The 11,269-nt window shown below is 31.7% G+C and overlaps 1 protein-coding gene across 1 annotated transcript in view; it reads right to left on the minus strand.

Moving 5' to 3' along the window:
* The window catches only part of LOC142236216 (hemicentin-2-like), a 115,957-nt gene extending 105,665 nt beyond the window's left edge, over window positions 1-10,292 (minus strand). Inside the window, exon 1 of the mRNA XM_075307479.1 lies at window positions 8,653-10,292. The gene's annotated coding sequence lies outside the window, so the exon portion shown is untranslated. The remainder of the gene's footprint in view (window positions 1-8,652) is intronic.
* Window positions 10,293-11,269: the final 977 nt, after the last annotated feature.

The following is an 11,269-nucleotide window of genomic DNA, read 5'->3' on the forward strand; positions in this document are numbered from 1 at the left end:
ATGATCTTGGTGGCCAACTTACCGGTCCATTTCTTGAGATGAATTGTTCTCCGAAGTTTTCCCTCAAAATGGCCATAGAATCGCGAGCTGTGTGGCATGTAGCGCCATCTTGTTGAAACCACATGTCAACCAAGTTCAGTTCTTCCATTTTTGGCAACAAAAAGTTTGTTAGCATCGAACGATAGCGATCGCCATTCACCGTAACGTTGCGTCCAACAGCATCTTTGAAAAAATACGGTCCAATGATTCCACCAGCGTACAAACCACACCAAACAGTGCATTTTTCGGGATGCATGGGCAGTTCTTGAACGGCTTCTGGTTGCTCTTCACTCCAAATGCGGCAATTTTGCTTATTTACGTAGCCATTCAACCAGAAATGAGCCTCATCGCTGAACAAAATTTGTCGATAAAAAAGCGGATTTTCTGCCAACTTTTCTAGGGCCCATTCACTGAAAATTCGACGTTGTGGCAGATCGTTCGGCTATTCATGATGAAATGTCAAAGCATACTGAGCATCTTTCTCTTTGACACCAAGTCTGAAATCCCACGTGATCTGTCAAATACCAATGCATGAAAATCCTAACCTCAAAAGAATCACCCTTTACTTGAAATTTATTGAGAGCTCTATATCCCCATATAAAAATATTTAATTATGAACCGGCAAGCTACCCAACTTCACTATTTCCCTTCCTCAACCAGACATCGAAAAATCATGTACCCTGTATAAATTTAATCATCTTCCCCAATTTCAAGTAAATTGGAGAATGTTAGATTTTGCTCTATTTTTTTTTTTTTTGTAAATCAGATAGATATCCATTATAATAATATAACCTACCCCACATCCTCTGTAAATTTTAAGTAAATTGGAGTACGTTTAACAGTATCGGTAAGTGTGCCACATTTGGTTGAAATCGGTTCAGATTTAGATATAGCTCCCATATATAGCTTTCGCCCGATTTACACTCATATGACCACAGAGGCCAATTTTTTGCTCCGATTTAGTTGAAATTTTTCACAGGGAGTAGAATTAGCATTGTTGCTATGCGTGCCAAATTTGGTTGAAATCGGTTCAGATTTAGATATAGCTCCCATATATATCTTTCGTCCGATTTGGATTTATATGGCCTCAAAAGCCAGTGTTTTGCCCTGACTTGCTTGAAATTTTGCACAAGGAGTACGTTTAATAGTATCGTTAATTGTGCAAAATTTAGTTGAAGTCGGTTCAGATTTAGATATAGCTCCCATATATATCATTCGCCCGATTTGGACTAATATGCCCACAGAGGCAAAAGTGCTACTCTGATTTACGTGAAATTTTGCATAGGGAGTAGAATTGAACTTGAAACTTTGCACAGGCAGTAGAATTAAGGTTCTGCATATGCGTGTTTATTTTGGTTGAAATCGGTTCAGATTTTGATATAGCTCTCATATATATCTTTCGCCCGATTTTCCGTCATATGATAACAGAGGTCAAAGTTGTTATCCGATTTACGTGAAATTTTTTACAGGGAGTAGATTCAACATAGTAACTATGCATGTGAAATTTGATTGCAATCGGTTCAGATTTCGATATAGATTCCATATATATGTTTTTCCTATTTAGGCAAAACTGACCGAAATACCTACATTTTCCTTATCAAATCGCCACTGCTAAGTCGAAAACTTATCAAAATGACTCAAATTTTCCTATTACTCTATTACACATCTATGGACCGATAAATCGTAAATACACTTTTGCGAAGTTGCCTCAAAATTGGTTCATATTTAAATGTTTCCTATATTTTTTCTTTTACTAACATTGTGTTCCACCTCAGCGAATTAGCCGACTTAAATGTAAAATCTATAAGTATTGCAGAACTCTGTACAGATCTGCTCAGATATACAGAATATATGTGTATGGATTCATATAGCATCCAACACATTGGACGGATTTGATATGGTATCGAAAATGTGGACTTACAAAGTGGTGAAGGGTATAATATAGTCGGCCCCGCCCGACTTTAGACTTTCCTTACTTGTTTTCAATTACAAACGTGATTGAAAAATTTTCCGTTTCCAATTACACATGTGATTGATCCAATCATCTTTGTGATTGAAATTGAATAATTTTGTGCGATGGAAATAGCGAAAAGAGAACAAGAGAATGGGTATGTATTCAACAACGTATGACGGAGAGATCAGTCTGTGGAAGTAACTCGTAACGAACGGTTGGGTTTTTGTTTTTTTTCGCGTAAATTGAAAAACATGATTGGCGACTTTCTGTCTGCTGCGTGCGGAATGTGTGCATAAATGCATTGAACGCAACAAGTCATAACAAAGGGTTTAAATAAATAAAGTGTGCAACAACAAATGACCACGTGGTAAAGGCTTGAGGCTGTGTTTTTGTTTTGTGGTATTGTAAAAATGGAAAACAATCTACGTTTATTGAAGGTAAGCAATTGTGAAATGTGAATACCGTTTTCCATTGAAGCCTGTTTACATTAAACGGACTAAACTAATATATTTATACCCACCACCATAGAATGGTGACGGGGGTATAATGAGTTTGTTATTCCGTTTGTAACACATCGAAATATCGATTTCCGACTATATAAAGTATATATATTCTTTATCAGGGAGAAATTCTAAGACGATATAACGATGTCCGTCTGTCTGTCTGTTGTAATCACGCTACAGTCTTCAATAATGAAGCAATCGTACTGAAATTTTGCACAAACTCGTCTTTTGACTGCAGGCAGGTCAAGTTCGAAGATGAGCTATATCGGTCCAGGTTTTGATATAGTCCCCATATAAACCGAACTCCCGATTTGGGGTCTTGGGCTTATAGAAATCGAAGTTTTTATCCAATTTTCCTGAAATTTGGAATCTAGAGGTATTTTATGACCATAAAGAGGTGTGCCAAAAATGGTGAGTATCGGTCCATGTTGTGGTATAGCCCCCATATAGACCGATCTCCCGATTTTACTTCTTGGGCTTATAGAAACCGCAGTTTTTATTCAATTTACCTGAAATTGGAAATCTAGAGGTATTTGAGGACCAAAAATACATGTGCCAAAAATTGTGAGTATCGGTCAATATTTTGGTATAGCCCCCATATAGACCGATCTCCCGATTTTACTTCTTGGGCTTATAGAAACCGCAGTTTTTATTCAATTTACCTGAAATTTGAAATCTAGAGGTATTGTAGGACCACAAATACGTGTGCCAAAAATTGTGAGTATCGGGTCCATGTTTTGGTATGGTCCCCATATAAAACGACCTCCCGATTTGGGGTCTTGGGCTTATAGAAACCGTAGTTTTTATCCAATTTGTCTGAAATTGGAAATCTAGAGGTATTTTAGGACCATATTTTGGTATAGCCCCCATATAGACCGATTTCCCGATTTTACTTCTTGAGCTTCTCCCCATATAAAACGACCTCCCGATTTGGGGTCTTGGGCTTATAGAAACCGTAGATTTTATCCTATTTGCCTGAAATTGGAAATCTAAATGTATTTTCGGGTCATAAAGAGGTGTGCCGAAAACGGTGAGTATCGGTCCATATTTTAGTATAGCCCCCATAAGAACGATCTCCCGATTTAACTCCTTGGGTTTCTAGAAAACGTAGTTTTTATCTGATTTGCCTGAAATTATAAGTATTCTCTGGTATTTTAGGCTCACAAAAACGTGTATCGGATTAAGTTTTTATCGGTCCATTTGGTAATGCCTCCATATAATATAGACCGATTTCACTTCTTGAGGGTGTAGAAGGCACACTGATCATGAAAATTGCTTGAAACTCAATGTAAAATTTCCAGATTTTACTTCTACAGATTTAGGATTTCAAATCAAGACGTTATTTTATAATTTTCTTGCACACTTACAAGAGATGTTAATGATTCCTCTAAAACTCAAACAAAAATGGTTCTTATAAATCCAGAATCTGATATAGTCCTTATAGGTGAGATCTTTAAATTTATCTTCGGGAAGTGTCCTCAAGTCCTCAAGCCCTCCTGAAATTTCAAAGGAAACCCTAATATATGGTTCATGGTGGTGGGTATTTAAGATTCGCCCCGGCCGAACTTAGTGCTGTATATACTTGTTTTTATTCATTTCTTTTAGTGACCATTTTATTTCGTGAAATTGACAAATCAATCCCATCAACTCCATCATTTTATCAAATATATAAGAATATAATAATATGTTTTGCAATCAAAAGGTGGGTACCGTATTGATCTTTTAAAACTTTATTTTTTTTCACTCCTAGTTTTCTTAAAACCAAGAGCAGTATGGGTTTGTTGGAAGATTCACCTTGAAGTTGCAAAGTAGCAATGACATTAAATTACGTTTTTGTTTAACCTGCCGTTTTTCAGTTTGAACCCAAGTAGAGAGCAGTATATCTGATATATAAGCTAATGAGCTGAATTATGTAATGGCAAAAAAGTTATTTCTTTTGGATTTAAAAATATGAAAAATATCCGAAAATACTAAAAATATGTATTTTCCATTTCTATTTTTTCTATTTCCAGAATTTACAAAGTATCATCAATAAATTACCAAATATTACATTGCTTTCCCATTATTTTTGTCTTTGATTGGTTCCAATTTTAATAAACGATTTCAATGTGTGTAAATTTTGGAAAGGATTTTTTACTAAAATTAAATTACCGAGCTCCTTAATACACCTTTTTATGCTAAAACACTACAACTGCAAAAGAAGATTATAAATCTGCAACCTAGAACTAAGAATTGAACTTGACATTCTATGCAGATAATGTTTAACAAAATTAACTTTTAATTGAACAAAATTAAATTCGAATTATTTAAATTTTTTTTGATTGAAATTTATTGCCAATATCAATTAATAATTTAATTGAATCAATTAAATAGTTAATTGATTTTTGTCGCAAACTTAATTGAAATTTAAATTGATTCAATTAAAACTATGATTGGATTTTATGTCAAAAACAAATCACTTTTTTAATTGATTCAATCACACAATTAATTGATTCCGTGACAAAATTCAATCAAATTTTTAATTGAAAATCGTGATGGTTTTCAATCAAAATGGGTGATTGATACTATCATCTTCGTGATTGAAGACATTTCAATTAAAAAAATGATTGAATCCGCGATTTTCGTGGTTGAAATCAAAACATTTTTTTGTGTACTAATATGTAAAAGAATATATTTTAAATTTAAAATTAACAAGTATATACGGCCGTAAGTTCGGCCAGGCCGAATCTTATGTACCCTTCACCATGGATTGCATAGAAACTTGTACTAAATACTGTCATCCACAATCGAATTACTTGGGTTGCGGTAACACTTGCCGATGACAAGGTATCTTAAAACTTCTTAACACCATCTTCTCAATTGTAAGTTAGTCCATACGTATATGTTATATTAAACAAAAATAAAAAAGGCCAATTAAATACGTATATAATTCAGTTTGACAAAATTTTCTATAGAAGTAAAATTTTGACAACATTTTCTATAGAAATAAAATGTTGACAACATTTTCTATAGAAATAAAAGTTTGACAAAATTTTCTATAGAAATAAAATTTTGACAAAATTTTCTATAGCAATAAAATGTTGACAAAATTTTCTATAGAAATAAAAGTTTGACAAAACTTTGTACAGAAATAAAATTTTGACAAAATTTTCTATAGAAATAAAATTTTGACAAGATTTTCTATAGAAATAAAATTTTTACAAAACTTTCTATAGCAATAAAATTTTGACAAAATTTTCTATAGAAATAAAATTTTGACAAAATATTCTATAGAAATAAAATTTTGACAAAAATTTCTATAGAAATAAAACTTTTTACAAAACTTTCTATAGCAATAAAATTTAGACAAATTTTTCTATAGCAATAAAACTTTGACAAATTTTTCTATAGAAATAAAATCTTGACAATATTTTCTATAGCAATAAAATTTTGAAAAATTTTTCTATAGAAATAAAATCTTGACAATATTCTCTATAGAAATAAAATTTTGACAAAATGTTCTATAGAAATAAAATTTTGACAAAATTTTCTATAGAAATAAAATTTTGACAAAATTTTCTATAGAAATAAAATTTTGACAAAATTTTGTATAATAATAACATTTTGACAAAATTTTCTATAGTAATAAAATCTTGACAAAACTTTCTATAGAAATAAAATTTTGACAAACCTTTCTATAGCAATAAAATTTCGACAAAACTTTCTATAGCAATAAAATTTTGACAAATTTTTCTATAGAAATAAAATCTTGACAATATTTTCTATAGCAATAAAATTTTGACAAATTTTTCTATAGAAATAAAATCTTGACAATATTTTCTATAGAAATAAAATTTTGACAAAATGTTCTATAGAAATAAAATTTTGACAAAATTTTTCTATAGAAATAAAATCTTGACAATATTTTCTATAGAAATAAAATTTTGACAAAATGTTCTATAGAAATAAAATTTTGACAAAATTTTCTATAGAAATAAAATCTTGATAAAATTGTGTATAGAAATAAAATTTCGACAAAATTTTCTATAGAAATAAAATTTTGACAAAATTTTCTATAGAAATAAAATTTTGACAAAATTTTCTATAGAAATAAAATTTTGACAAAACTTTCTATAGAAATAAAACTTTGATAAAATTTTCTATAGAAATAAAATTTTGAAAAAAATTTCTATAGAAATAAAATTTTGACAAAATTTTCTATAGAAATAAAATTTTGACAAAATTTTCTATAGAAATAAAATTTTGACAAAATTTTTTATAATAATAAAATTTTGACAAAATTTTTTATAATAATAAAATTTTGACAAAATTTTCTATAGTAATAAAATCTTGACAAAAGTTTCTATAGAAATAAAGTTTTCGTAGATTATTTTTGGGGATCGGCTATATATAACTATAGACCGATATGGACCAATTTTGCCATGGTTGTTAGCGGCCATATACTAGCGGCCAATGTACCAAATTTCACCACATACCAAATTTCAACCGGATCGGATGAATTCTGCTCCTCCAAGAGCTCCGGAGGTCACATCTGGGGATGGGTTTAAATGGGGGCTACATATAACTATGGACCGATATGGACCAATTTTTGCATGGTTGTTAGAGACCATATACTAACACCACGTATCAAATTTCAACCGAATCCGATGAAATTTGCTTCTCTTAGAGGCTCCGCAAGCCAATTCGGAGGATCGCTTTATATGGGGGCTATATATAACTATGGACCGATGTGGACCAATTTTGTTTGGTTGTTAGAGGCCATATACTAACATCGCATACTAATTTTCAGCCAGATCGGATGAAATTTGCTTCTCTTAGAGGCTCCGCAAGCCAAATAGGGGGATCGGTTTATACACGCTCACAAAAAATCGCTTCTGTAACATATACTCCCAAACATATTTTGCTTCAAGCATATACATTTTTGGGTATTGCCCAAACATTTATATGTTTGATCTCTTCCAATATATAATATGTTTGAAAGCATATTGGTCTAAACAATATATGTTTGGGTAGTCTAAGTTCCAAACATTTTGTATTTTTGCATCCAAATTCAATAATGTTGTCTTCCAAAAAACAATATGTTATTATGTGAACATATAATATGTTTGGAAGCATTTTGCACCCAAAAATATTATATGCTTAAAAAAAATCTCCCAAACAATATTGTGCTTATTTATTTATATATTTACAATCATAATGAATTATGAAAATAAACAGGTAATATAGGTGCTAACAACATAGGTTTTCGACCTGAATGCTCAAAATTTGTTTTCTGCCGAATTGTATATTCCCCCACATCTTTCTCACTTCCACGAGATTTTTTAGTTCTTAGCACCTTTTTCTGTAATACAAACATTGTAGAAGAAATTATTCAATTGTATGATTTTTTTATTTTAATTTTACCTTTTGCCGGACGGGGATTCGAACAGCGGACCACACAGTTTGTAAGGATCAAAGAAGTAGCTGATCAATTGCCCAAGGAAAAATAAAATGTTAATTTTGTAATAACAAGCAACAACCACCAACTTAATTCAATATCGCTCCCTGTTACATAGCGCTCCAAGCTACTAAACACATATATGTTTATAGGCTATTTCTAAATTAATATATGTTTGCATCCAAGCATATTATATTTACAAACATTTTATGTCCCAAACATAATATGTTCTAACATATTAACATATATGTCCCAAACATGTTATGCTAGTTTATGAACATTATATGCTTGCACTCAAAAATATTGTGTTTAAAAATTTGTGTTCCAAACATATAATGTTTATAGCCAAACATATGAAAAACAGTCTTTTTCATCCGTGTATGGTGGAGGGTATAAAAATAAAAAGATATGACAAATAGGTTTGAAATTAGAAATATTTGAAAAATGAATTAAGAGTCACATCAAGATCAAGTGATTTTTCACTTTTTTTCAAAATGCATTGATCATCTTTGATGCACATTCGAGACTGTTTTGTTGTTTTCTGCAAATACAAAGCTTTATTTATAGTTGGTTAATTTACTTACGAACTATTCTTTTAATTCAGATCACAATAACCAAGTTTAATTAATCACCGATATGTAGGTTTTTGAACCAAAAAAAAAAAAACTTGTAAACAATATTATTAGCTCAAAACACCAAATCTTAATCATTTTAATTACCTCAGTATGATGTCGGTCATCCACATAACAAAATTGATTCCAAATGGTTTCTCGTCTCCTGCAGCTTCACATTAATCATCAGAATGTGTGAAGAAGACTTTGAATGAATTCACAAAACTTTGGATGATTCTTGCTCTTGAATTTCAAACACTTTTCTTCCTTTACATCTGGTGTATGAGTTTGGCATAAAAATTAACTTTTCTCAAAACTAAAAAAAAACTTTTTTACTCGAACACACAATGCAAACACTTATATGAACACACATACACATATGTATGCTTTAAACGATGAAACACAACACCATATAGAGTAGGGATATGCAATTGTGTTTGTACTCTCAATTATGTGCATTGCACGTTCAACATTCCGACAATGTGTGCAGATAGAGATTTTATCCTTGTTTGTTTCTTGTAAACTACACACAGCCACACACACACATACATACAGAAAACACACACTCGAAAAGGGCCACAGACACCCTCCCACATTTACACTTGGAGATATGATTCGTGCGATAGCAATCTCATATATGTGTGTCAGTAGTTTATGTTTTGATTGGAATAGGGAGGGAGTGAGGGGAGACCAGGGATCTCTCACGATTCTAATGTAGTTGTTGTTGTTACAAACTTTTGACCCGATTAGACAATAAGGATGGCTTAAGCATGGTTGATACTTGGTGGTGGAATGTAGATTTTTTAGGTTTGTAGAAAACCTTTCCCGGCAGCTAAGGCTATCGGCTTAAGTTTATTATTTTATTTTCGTATACAGCCTGCTCTATACCTACTACTACAGGTTTTGATTGCTTGCCATTGGTTTGCGAAGAGTAGGACGTTGTTTTCTTGAATTATATTTTTTTCTTTCCATTGCAAAGACCACATTTAAATGGTTATTCTACTTCACTATACATATCTCCTAAATCAAATTTAAACTTCCACTATGGGCCAAAGATATATTTTATTTTTTGCTTTGCAATCTTGTTATTCCTCCTTGAGGTCTACTTTTTAAATTGCTTTTTTTTGGGGGGGATTTTTCTAACCTCTATTTGGTAAAATTTTTTTGCTCTATTTCTGCCGCCAATAATCTTTGGCATCATACCAAGCTCTAGAATTTTATTTCTTCTTTGGATGCCAAGTTCTTTATAAACATACACTTGGTATTCTTAGACTTTTGTTAAATTGCATATTATATTTTTCTGCTTGGTATCGTTTCGCACTAGTAGTGGATTATTGGATTACAGTCCATTTGCATTTTATTTTTATTTTTTGTTTTTTTTTTCCTTCAAAATTTCACTTTGCTTCAGTGGAGCCACTTACACCCAAGATTTGTGTTTGCCACCATGTTTTTTTTTTCGCTTGTTTTATTAATTTTTACTTTGTTGTTTGATTTATTTTTTTTATAATTTCAAAATTTCTTCCTATGAACTCATATAATATCCTTTCACTTGTATACTTATTTCCTTAATATGCGTTTTGTTTTAATCACTGTCATATTAGGCAATATACCGAAATTGAGCACTACTATAACCGCTTGTATGGATCATTTATTCACTAGCGTAGTTTTTTTTTTTTTTGTTTCCCATCACCACAATATCGAATTATTTTTCCATTTATTTATTTTGCCGTTACCGTTTGTACGTAACGTTAACGATGTCATTCCCTTTAACACTGACCTTAGCAAAGCACATCTAACATAGCCATGTCGTTTGCAGCAAAAGTCCATATTGCTATTGATTATAGGAAATCAAAATTTTATAGCAAAGAGTGCTGGGAGATTATGGGCTCTTTACCACACATTGTTCTCTCTATCTCTTTCTCAAATTTTTATCATAACATTGCAGTATCAGTATAATCATATGGGTGAACTTAGTTTTTCACCATAACATTGAATTCTCAAATAATCCTTGTGGAAGAACTGCGCAGATGCTATACTATAAAAAGGAGACGATAATAATGAGTGAGTCTGAATTAAAGAGAAAATACATCTTTAGGGAAATATAGCAATTGAAACCTCCTCAAAGAAATGTTTACAGAATGGATAAAATTCTAATCCCAGTATTTACATTTCCCACCATAACATTTATTTTAGCCTTCGCAAGTAAACTTTATAATTTTGTTTGTTCATTTACTGATCAATTTGGATAGGCTTCTCTTCGCAGAAAACTAAATTCGGTAACAAAACATTTTCAACTCTTTGTCTAACTTTTTTTGTGTAACGGTGAGTTTTCCCAAAGTTCTAACATTCAGAGTTCCAAAATTCAGTCCAAGCTCATTATACCCTAAACCACATAGTTGTCAGGGTATACTAACTTTGATCTGCCAAAAAATGTGCCTACCAAAAATATTCATTTTAGACTCTATAAAATATACATCGATCGACTCAGAATCACCTCCAGAATCGGACTAGCCCTTGCGTTCCCTCCGTCCGTCTATGTATTTGTGGTTCGCAGAATTCCGGTCGCAATTTATTAACCGATTTTTAAGAAATTTGGTACACAGTGTTTGTTTTAGCACAAGGACAAACGCTATTGAATTTGGAAAAAAAAATCGGATCAAATCCCATATATATGTATATGTTTGACAAATGGGGTCATATTATGATTTCTTACTAACCGATCGGC

This window comes from Haematobia irritans, chromosome 4, assembly GCF_050003625.1.
Source record: "Haematobia irritans isolate KBUSLIRL chromosome 4, ASM5000362v1, whole genome shotgun sequence".
Lineage (NCBI taxonomy): Eukaryota > Metazoa > Arthropoda > Insecta > Diptera > Muscidae > Haematobia > Haematobia irritans.